Here is a 12186-nt window from a genome sequence, read left to right on the forward strand (position 1 = left end):
AATAAATAAATAAATAGGCATAATGTATATTATGTATATTATGTTATAACACACACACACACACACACACACACATATATAAAATATAAAATACAAACTGATATAACATCACGGACCCAGCAAACAAAGTTTTACTTTTAAACCGTTCAAAGCATAGTTAGTGACCTTTGACCTCCTTATCTTCATTCTAAATATTACATTAAACCTTTCTGAGTTTCTATACTGAGTTTGTTGTGCTAGAATTTTCCCCAATACAAAGTCAAATCTTTTTGAGGGGCTGTGTTTATCAGCTCTTTCTCTCAGCAGGTAATGAAGCTGCCTACCAAAATAGAGATATTTTCGAAACTGTTAAAATTGAATGTGTAACCCCGCAGTTGTTAAAACATCACAGCTTCCTGTCACATGCCAGGTAAATTCCATAAATGGCACCCAAAAATACTGAGCACTCGGTTGGACACTTTAGCTGCTAATAAAATGGCTGTTTTGCAGTAGTAAGTAGGACTGAGTCAATGTGTGCGCTGATAACTAACACAGCACCTACAGCACTTTCGCGCCTCCTTATCTACCTCTACTATAGACTTTGCCTTGATTAAAATAATTGTTCTCCGGTGGCAAGACGCTAATTAACAACATTGGACTTAAGTACGCTGACTTCACAGAGCACACAAGCTTGACAGGTTTAACAGAATATAAATTATTTGTGGCAGTTTACATGAGTACAAATTGAGCAGTCTTACATGTTTACCAATGAAACCCAGGCGCTGTTAATTTGTCCTGTCAGTCTAGTGTTGTTGAGATTATTCCAGGTGCACCATTCAATGTGCCGATCAAATGTGTTGTCCCTTCAGGTTTGAAACGTGATGTGTATTTGCATTCTGTGATATGGGTTTCTAGCCTCACACTGTAATTTCCCTGTGGGGCTTGACTTAATGCCCTTTCCCGCACTACGGAAAAAAATAAAATAAAGAAATGCCATAGCCTGCGGATAGAGCTTGAGCCATGTTGCTGTCAGAAACACATAATGAGTCCTTAGTCGCAGCCCAAGAAGTGCTGTGTTGATGTCCTTCATGACAAGAGCTTCTCCTTTGACTCAGACTAATTGTTTTCATATGCCGTGCGAATTTCACCTTGAATTCTTTTTTTGATTACTTTCTATCCTTGACAAAAAAACTCTATTGTATTTCTATTTCCCTCGCTTTCTGCCAACACATTTTCTCCTATTTATGTAATTTCACTTGTGTGTTTGTGTATAGCATATTTGTACGAACATATACTGTAATATCTTGGGTTTTCTGAGGCATGCTTTATATTAAAGTCTCTGAGGAGACATGTGGTGCGCTTTCCATTTTCCTCTGCACACATAATTTATGTTCTTCCTTTCTTCACGAAAAAGTACGTAAATGAAAAAGAGAGAGAAAGAGAGAAAACAACAATAAATAATAATAATAAAAATAAATAAAACAACGCTGTTGACCTGTGAAGGTCTCAGGTGTCTAGAGAGTAAAAGTGCATGGACCTTTTTTCTTCCCCTGAAGACACATTTTACGCTCCTGATACAGAAAAAAAGAACAAAGCCACAACAGGAACCCAAGGATATCCCATCAATCCTCATGAATTTAAATAGTTTGTGTTGTTCTGCTTTCAAAACCTCCTACTGTCTCTTTGCGGCAGCTAATTTGTTGTCCAGACACAAAACTGTCTGTGAAAGCAGTTGTGGTGTAGAAAGCGGCTGAGAGGAATGTGGGCTAATGGATTCTGGTTGGAGGGGGGGGGGGCACTTGGGAGCATGTCGAGGCATAAATGTTTACGTTCTTGTGGCATTGGAGACAGAGGACACGGCCTTGATGCTTGCAACTTGTGAAGTGCTTAAAAACCAGGGCGAGCTCACCCTAAACTCTCATTAACGTTGTGACGACGGAGTGATACATGAGGCACAAAGCTTCTGGGCTGAGGGGATATCAAGGCCCTGTGATCAAGCAGTGTGACTTATACACCATCATTGCATGATGACGTAGTAGAAGAGGGACGGAGACACAGGGCACAAGGAAACTCCTTTTTTTTAATCTTTCAACTTCCCCTCACTACTGCATATATTCTCTGGTGTTTTCATGTAGAGCGCCTCTCTTGGAGTCTGCAGTGGGTGTGGGTGACTGTCAAAATGAAAGAATGAAGAAAGCTATTGTTTCCTCATCATGCATATGCTCAAGGAACAGAAGCTGGTATATGCAAGAATCACAGTCTGAAAGAGGGAAAATGCACATTATAAAGAGAGAAGGGATCAGAAGGTAAGATATAGAGCATGCCATCAGAAAATGTGTGTTACTTAAGTGTAACGTGCTGTTGGGCTTCTACTGGCCTAAATTTTCAACCCCACACACTAAGGCTCTGTTCCAAAACTTGCCTACATAGGCCTCATGTAAAGGAGACTCATGGATAACCCTAGAATGTGTTGCAGATAGCTCCCTTAAAATCAATTCCAAATGGCAGATTATAAATAAGAAAATTATGTTTATAAATAACAATTCAAAACTGAAAAGTTACATAAAAAAGCGAAATATCAAATTAAAATGGACTACTTTATGATAGCATGTAGATAGCAGCAAAGAAAAGTGACTGTTACAAAAACATGCGTATTTTAGTTAGACATTAAATTAAAAAGGGACTATTTTATGTTAACATGCTATCTATATATATGCAAAAATGGTATTGTTGGTATTGTGAATATTAGAATATTTAATTGTTTGCTCAGTGTTCAATAAAAAATTAAAATAAAAAAAGATTATATAATAATATGTTATTAAGATAACTGCAATATTCTAAAAATGAATTATACACATAAATTACTATATATAAAATTCACTGACTAAAACTACAATATTTTGTGCTCATTAGAATTGTGAGATGTTTGCTCAATGCTAAATAAAAAATATTTTAGTCAAACTAAAATGGATTATTAAAAAAAATAGACTGGCTTAGCAAAATGCTAATGCCAAATTATTGAAAACAGTAAGTTGAGTCTTCTGTGTGCGTCTGTAAAAGCAGTGTTATTGTATATCACACCTAACCTACACACACAATTCTAAATCAGTTCCTTGTGAGGATCCATTGCAGTCAGCATGACACCCTCAAAAGACAGCTGTTAGGTAAGATGCAATAACATGTCGCTTGTCATAGAATCATCTCTTGAAACAGCTAAAGCTTTGCTGTTTTCTCACAGGTTAATGGCTCTATGAAGAATTGATAAGTAAAGCATCTGGGTGATATGTGAAAGAGTGCACAATCAGGAAGATACATGGAAACAGAAGAAACATGACCCTAAAGGAATGGGACTAACTAACTGTCCCTTGCCATGCTTGCAGGAATAATGAAAAGCTATCCTGAGTGGCCCTCTAAGACACTAAATAAATCACTCACACTACTACAACGAGGCACCACACTGGCCCACAGGGAGAGACAGAGAGGGAGACATGAATTATTTACCAACAGAAACTGCAATATCAACTGCTTTTCCCTGACCTGGATCTGTTTCAGCTGCATTGTGCTATGCCAACTGCAGAATGTCTAGGAAGCTGGGGGAGAGCGGGAAACGGGAGAGGAAGAGAGATAGATGGCTAAATATGCTGTGCGCTTGAGAATCTGGATGTTACTGTCTTTGTTTATCTCCCAGAACAAGTTCAGGGAGGCTGACCGCTATGCTATTACACCATGTCAGATGTCCTAATGGCACAGCTGCAGTTTCACAGCAAATCAAATCAGACAGAGCAAAGATCCCTTGAACAAACTTTTGTCCCATGAGAAAATAAAACTGTATTGTCATTGCCGGTGAAGTGTAACAGACAGCCTTTTTTTCCTTGTTATATCTCAGAAACACAGGCCTGCTCACTCACTTCCCTTTTGTCACTCTGCAATTATTATTATTTTTTGCCCTTGCTGTCAGTGAGGACACTGTAATCAGTGAATGTACTTTTCAAATTTAACACACAGCAGATTTTGAGAAAATTCAATTAAACAAGATTTTACAATATGCAGGGTCATTAAATTATAAATATTAAATAATAACCCAGGTTTTGTAAAAGTTAAGCTCAAGTGGTGACATGGCATCATGGCATAATGCTTATTATCACAAAAAAAAAAAAAATTGTTATAGAGTGGCACTTACAATGGAAATAGAAATTAATGGGACCACTTGTTGAAGAATTTATATATAAAGGGTGGTCTAGCATTAATTGTTGTGGTAAGTAATATTCTGCCACAAAATCATTCAGCTTTTTTAGCTTAACTGTATATTAACCCAGAAAATCAATATTAACAAAGACATCAGATTATTGATTTCATTACCACTGAAGAAAAGCATATGCAATATAATGTGCAAAAAAGTGATATTTGTATTTAAATAATAAGTGAATAAACAAATTGATCCTTCTATAAGCAGAAAATGTAAACCTTTTTTTTTAAATTGTCTTATTTAGCAAAGTAAGGAAAGTCTGATTATTGTTGATGGTTAGTTTATAATGAAAAGACCAGGACCATGGACAGCGTTCCTGTTATCCTGGAATGGCTAAATCTATTGATACTTGCACTTTCTATGCCTTTTCCTTCCAGTGCTGAAGCAATAATTTCACTGAACCAGTGAAAAGAAAAAAAGAAAAGAAAAAAACAAGATAGGACAAACCACCAACCGCAAAGCATGTTTTACATCACACACTTACATGCTTGAGTGAATCGAAAATAAATGAATGTCTTATAGAGAGTCGTTGACGGTGAGTCAGATTTCATGCTGAGTGCCAAGGCTGGTAGGAAGAAATAGATGCTAAGAGCTACACTTTGTTTGCTGAGTAAGATGTCACTGACCTCATCCACTGTCAGACAATTGAAGTCTGTTCTCTGGAGAAACTGGGGATAATTAATCGATCTCTTGTGACACACGCTGTCACTTTCTGAATGTTTACTTTCCTTTTTGCTAACAAAAAAAGTATATATATATATATATATATATTTTTTTTTTTTCTTTTTAAGTAGACAATGCATTCAGTGAGTAAAATTCAGCATCTGCACAAACAAAGCTTTCAACTAAAATGAATGCAGAACTAGAGCTCGGTTTTGGGAACCTCTATAAATGCCAAGCACACACAGTTAAGTGCACTATTTGCACGCAAATAGTCAATTTCAGATTTTGGGTCAGTCTGAAACCAGCTTTAAATCAGTTTGAAACAGGGTCACATACTGTATATAGCAAAGTTTTTCTAATATTGAATTAATAACCAGTCTGAAACCAAAGTGTATATAGTAAAAGAACACCAGCGGAAACCAACTACAATCTGGAGCTTTTTGTTCCTATGCTAGTCACTGACTTACAACATCAAAATCGGGCAAGCTTCAGTCTTGTAGTGTGTGCTGAGCGAATGACACTATGCTTGGCTCCTTTGTACCTTACTGTGAACTCTAACAAAGGTCAGTTGCATCATAAAATCCTAATGACCTTAAAACGTTGAATAAGAGAACCCTCAGACAGGATCAAAAGTTGAGAAAAATACACACACACTCAGAAAGACATGAAAGGGCCAAAAAATAGTATAAAAATCCCCCATCGCATGTATTATTTAATGGTGCAATGCAAAAAAAAAACAACAACAACATTGTTCTTGTGAGTTGGATGTGAGTTATATAAAACTCACCTTTATAAATCCAAAACTGTGTTTCAGAGCAAGGTTGCCTGGTCGAAATAAGCATCTGCCACATATGGCATTATATTTATTCCCAAATCTTAAAGTGAGCACCTCACCTACTGGAATGGAAAGAATTGTTAGGAAGTAGAAAATTCACATCAGCTAAAAGTTTTCTGCTCCATCTGTGCAGAAGTTTTTTTTTTTTTTTTTTTGACATCTAAAGAATACTTGATCTCACAGCTTACTCTCATTTCAATTTTCATATTTCACACAGAAACACAGGTACACCAGTAATAAGCAGTGCATTAACGTCAGCTGTTTTAGTACCTCCTGAAAGCTTTTTTCTACGTTGAGAACTTGTGGCCTGGAGAGCAGCATCAGAACAATGGATGGAGAAGCTTAAGGGTTTTCAAAAAGCCTTCACCACAATGCCCTGAACACATATTAAGCACTCTTGTATAATCAATTCTGTCCGAGAGTCTATTTGATGGCAGTGGCATCGTGTTCCACTACGCACCTTTGGGGATACAGGGGCCTTGGAAGATGCAGGACTGTACAACAAATCAATCAAGCTTTTCTTCACCAGGAGAGGTTGATGTCACGGCCCTATCTTCACATCCCAGCTGGTCTTCATCTCAGCTCATCTTTCTGTCACTTCTTTGAATTTGATTCATCAGGGTTTTTTTGAATGTTACCATTCATTTATTGCTTCAGCCTGATGCGAGGGAAAAAATGGCTTGCATCTAAGATACTTTAACAGCCTGTAAAAATGGCTTAAAGGAGGCCTTTGACAGATTTATCGGATACTGTGAATTGTCTCTGATGTTTATGTATCTTTGACTTTTATGCAGGGATGTGAATGATGTAATTGAATCGGTAAACGGCGTGCTATAGTGAATGCTCATATACTCATTCCAGGGTAGCTCATTCATGAGTGACTGGGGATAAGGACAAGAGCGTTATAAATCAAAATGATGTGTTTACCATAGCTGATTGAGACAATAAATCAGGGAGTACAAGTAAAAAGGACAATAAAGGTGCTTTCATGCTAGAGCTTTTTGGTGTCAGAGTTCGGTTTGTTCAGTTGTTGTGAAAGCGAATTACACCTGAGAATGTTTGGAAAGCTGGTCTCAATACTCCAGCACTGTTCTCTATTGGTAATGCCTTGGTTTCAACAGCTTTATATATATATATATATGTGGCGAGTGGGGCGGGGCCGAGGGACGTGGGAACAAGGAGGGAGGCCGGCAATGATTGGGAAATCAGTGGCACCTGCGACCCACTGCCGGTCTCCCTCCTTGTTCCCATGTCCCTCGGCCCCGCCCCACTCGCCACAATATATATATATATATATATACCGATCCCCGAACAATCTCTTATGATCCGTTTCTTTCAGGTGAATCAAAAACATGCAACTCAACAAATGTATGATTTCAGATCTAATGATTCTTATGCAGGACCGGTCTGTGGCATAGGCAACATAGGCAGTTGCCTAGGGTGCAAAATGACTTGGGGGCGTTGCAGGAATGTTTTTTTTTTTTTGGTCATTGCCCTCTTGTGACCATCGTGCGCTCCTACACCCATATATTAAGCAAAATAATGTCTGACATTTAACATAATTTTAGTACTGATCTATAATTAAACTGATTAAATAATGTTAGAATAATACAAAATTGACATAAATGAAAAATCATAAAATTTGACTATGTCATGTTGGACTTATTTAAACACTTTATGTAGTTTTCTGAATATCAGTAAGCCTTCATGCGTGAGCAAAAATGTGCTATTTATTTGCTACAACAGTGCACTGCATAATAACTTGGTGTTCATTCATTGAATGAATCAGTTTTTTTATTAATCAAGTGAGCTAGTATTTCAATGGCCCATTCAGATGGACACATTCCCAGTGTCCCAATGTGCATACTATCCAGCTGATCTGCCCTAAATAGTATTGAAAATTATTAAAATCACATTGAATTTAGGACAGATTGTATGCACACTGGGATGCAGGCTTGTTTAGTTTCTAATTTAATCATACGTTTTGAACGAATTGTTTGATTTGAATGATTCAATCGATCATGTATCAAAACAGTGGCTTGCTGCCACCTACTGATTAAATTAGCAAGAGGACCCACATTTTTTTTTCTATCTCTTTTGTTTATTAAGGCTCTTTGCCTATTTTATAGAACAGATATACAGTGCAGAGTGAATAGAAATATTTGGGGAGGAAAAGGGAGACACGTAAGAAGCCAAACTCTAACCTGCATCGACCACTTGAGCACTCTCAATCTTTGCAAACCACTGCACCACTTCCCCAAAATATTCTCGCAAGCACTGCTAGATTTTCCGTCAAAGAGTATACATGCGTCACTCGGTAGCAATGCTCGGCTGTAATACGAGACATCCTGTTGACAGTATTAGCTGGAGTAGCTTGATTTGATCAGGTCTATTACATCGATAACAACGAGATCTGGGAGCTGAGACGCACAGATAGTCTCCTCACCCACATCTGCAGCTGACTGATTTAGCGCATCTCTGTGCATGTCAAGACTGCTGTGTCAAGGAGGTCTGGAATGAGATTAGGAAATGCAACTTTTTTAATTGAGAAAACTCTGGTGATGAAGCTGGCAGTTGGCTGCTGTTATATATCTCATTCATGCTCGGCAAGAGCATTTGCAGATCAGCATGATCAAAAGCAACTCAGGCAGCCGATCTAATGCAAAAGGGTCCATTTCAGCTAACAGGCTGATTTTGCCACAGATTACAAGACCATCAAAAATGCATTAAACGCTGCAACTGGGGAGCTGTCACTGAAGAGCAAAGACCAAAAATGTCTTGTTTATGGATGAGCCCCTTGGTTAGCAATATCCTCACTGTTTGCCAATAACATCAAAAACATTATTTTTTTTTTTTTGGAATTAATGAATAATTGCATTAGTGTCATATGTTGCATGTCAGTCTGCTCCAATTTTTCTTCATCCCTCTAAGAAAAAGAACGACAGATCATTAAAGACAGCACTTTAGTGTCTAGAAAGGGGCAAAATGCATTAAAATTTGAAACGGATTTCACGAGAAAGGCTTGAGAGACAGAAAATCACCATTTCCTCAGAATTTAATTATGCTGAATCTTAATCTTCCTGCCTCTCCACAGTTGCAGCTTTTCTAAAAATGAGAACAAAGCCGTTACAAAGTCCTCAAGGCCACAAGGTTGTTGCTATACATTTGAACACAATGCTTTTCTATGCACAGTAAGAAAGCATGCAAATATATTACAGAAAAAGTAATTTGCACTGGCAACAATATATAATGAAACGAGATATGAGACAGCCCTCAGAGGACACCCGGGTGCTTATTCCCAATAATGTGGCATGTGTACAAAACGCTATGAAGACTTGTCAACAATTAAAGCTGTGAAGAAACACAGGGTTCTTGTCATTTGGACACATATGGCAGAAAAAAGGAAAATGAGGGAAATTTTAATTTTCTCTGATGCCACTTGGCTTATTCAGTCATAAATCTAATGAGAAAAATGGTTTAACCAGACCATAGATAATCCAGACCTTGGAGAAGCCAGCCTGGATTCCATGCCGAGGTGCTATTTTGGAGAAATATGTGGATTTCTCAGACAGAAAGAGGCTATACCTATGAAAAATAAAAGCAAGAAGAGATGAAAGCATCCAGTTCATTCTTATTATAAATCAATGGAAGCATAATTATAGACTTGAAATAGATTGCAAAGATTTTGGGAGGTGCTGTTTGACTTCTTAGTGTCCCCCGTGACTTAAACATATCTTAAAACAAACAGGCACCAAATTCAGAGCTAAAGAAGATAATTAAATGAGGTTATACAATTGTTGTAGGATTCCCACTGTGGGTTGATATATTGAAATATTGCAATATTTTTACTTTCATCCATGTTCTGTTTTAGATTAAAACTTGAATTATGCAGTATAATTGAGATATAATACCTTTAAATAGTATCTTACTGTTTTTTGCAAGGATGTGCCTTTAATTCCACACATTAAGCACTAAATACTACTAAATACTAACAAATAATATTCCCTTCTAATTAGCACTTGAGGTATCACCTGTAAAGAAAGTTGTTAATGTCTATTTTTTTTTTTTTACTTTCATAAACAACGACAAGTGCATGACTATCTTTGGATGAAGTATGTGAATACATGGAATGAAAAAAGTAAACAACCAGCTCGTGAGTTGTTAAAATAAGCAACAAGTATGCAGAGTTGCCAGGTCTGCAAAACAAAATAAGCCCATCTGCTAATCATTACTAGCTCAAAAGCTGCCTATAATGACACGATCCTCTGCAACAGCACTCAGTTCCACTGGAAAAGCTCAGACTTGGCAACACTTAATAAAAATAAAAACAAAATAGTATAATAAAACTACACTTCTAAATGGGTTTTCAGTAGAGAAATATTGTTTATTTATTGATTTTCTTTTTCTTTTTTTCAGATGTCAGATGGTGAAGTTACCACAACAACCAGCAGGAGCTATAACAAGTCCATAGCCAAAACTTAGGCTTTTCGTAAGCAAAGTTAGAAAAAATCATACAAATTCAAGGCTAACTGCAGTCTTTCATCTTATCTGGGACGCATTTTAATTGTTTCATTGTTGTTTTTTTAAGTTCCTGGCTTAGTCCTAATTAGCTAAATGCTAGCAGCAGGAAACTTGAAATTCATCTTTAGTTTGTTAACATCTTTATCAGTTCATTATCGCCCCCCTCCTCCTCAGTGGAAGATGTTTTTTCCCCCTCAAAAACAAGCAACATAAATCATTAAAATATGCATTCATTAAAAGAGAACCAAGACATCTTATTATTTTTAGAAGAATGCTGAGAGTATCCTGATGACACAGACCACATACTACACTCTAGACTTTTTAAATTTTGTAAAATAACTAAATAAATTAATGAACACACAACAGAACACCAGTGAGGTGAAACACCTTTTGTCCATTTTACATCATTTACCTGGAACACAGGTGACTTAGCTCAGTAAAATGTTGGGTTTAGCAAGGGAGTCTGTTTCTGTCTGAGCCTGTGTCAGTAACACACTGACAGCAATACTGCATTACATCACCAGCCTGCAGCACTGCCTCCAGGGCCTAACTGTTCTGCCTGAATAAAGCGCCAGCCTAAAATCCATACTCTATGTGTTATCTCAGCGTATGACAACACAAAATGCCCACACACATACACTGTATGGTCACCATCAAGCATGAACTGCCCCCTTGTGTGTGGTGGAATCTAAAAATCTGAGTAGAACAGAATTTAAAGTGGCACTGAAACACGCAATTCAGAACATCAACCTACGTTTATTTATAAAAAATATGTAAATATTCTATTCTATTCTATTTGATTCTATTCTATTCTATTCTATACAGAATTAAAAACATGCATTTCCGAATGTTCACCAGCTCAATGTCACAAATATTCCTATTTTGTTTCTCATAAAAAATGTAAAAAATTATATTTCATCAGAAGGGAACTGTGAATTAAAAGTTGCAATGAAAAAATAAATAATAATAATAAATAATAATAATAATAATAAATAATAATAATATTATTAATAATATATATATATATATATATATATATATATATATGCATTTCAGGATGTCACAAATATCCTTAATCGATTAGTGACTTAAAAACACTGCATAATCTTAAATATTATCTTAATGATTTTATGTCATCACATTACTTGTTTTATTTTCCTGAAATGTTCACTTTATTTTCGGTCTTAAATCCCAGATTGTCAGTGTGGTTTCAGGCATTTGGACTTCACTGTATGTACGCGTATATGTGTTGTGCATGTTGGATGTGATTTTTCTTGTCTACCCTTTGATTATCTGCCTGTCTGTGCAATGCAATGCTATTGGGATAAAATTGTTTTCCAAAGCAATTTGCAATTTAGAAAAAATGTCATCAGCACTATTGGATCAAATTACAGGCATTAGTCAGCCGCCATTTTCATTCACACCTCTCATTTGGATCGCATGTCTACAATTCTAAGCATTCAAGTCAAGTCTTGACATAATTCATTTTCTTGCCAGCAGTCTATGAGGTCTAAGACTTCCCTTGAGCAAGTCACTGATACTGACAGAGCAATGCACAGAAGTGCAGAACAGAATGTCGATATCCCCCTACCATAACAATCTGCAAGCAAACATAATGCGTTGTCTTTTCAGACAACTGATTATTAGCCTGTAAACATGGGCAGCATTAGAAAAGGACAAATGCCTGGAGAGACTAAAATTATTTTCCAAAACCTAGTATGCAACTTGATCAAAATGTATTTTAGGATGGGCTCCCTCACACAAGAATGATAATATATTAGCTATAATAAGCATAAAAATACATACAGTAGCATACACAAATATTTTTGGGAAATAATATTTAATTAATTTTCCCATATTTATACTGCACAATTAAAAAAAAAAAAATAAATATGGGACACCATACTTGAATACACATCATATCACTTCACTTAAACTAAGC

At 36.6% G+C, this 12186-nt stretch overlaps 1 protein-coding gene across 2 annotated transcripts in view; it reads right to left on the bottom strand.

Annotated features, from left to right (window-relative positions):
* LOC132119554 (immunoglobulin superfamily member 21-like) overlaps positions 1-12186 on the bottom strand; it is a 239984-nt gene that overhangs the window by 113705 nt on the left and 114093 nt on the right. The window lies entirely within an intron of this gene.

This window comes from Carassius carassius, chromosome 38 (genome assembly GCF_963082965.1).
Source record: "Carassius carassius chromosome 38, fCarCar2.1, whole genome shotgun sequence".
Taxonomy (NCBI): domain Eukaryota; kingdom Metazoa; phylum Chordata; class Actinopteri; order Cypriniformes; family Cyprinidae; genus Carassius; species Carassius carassius.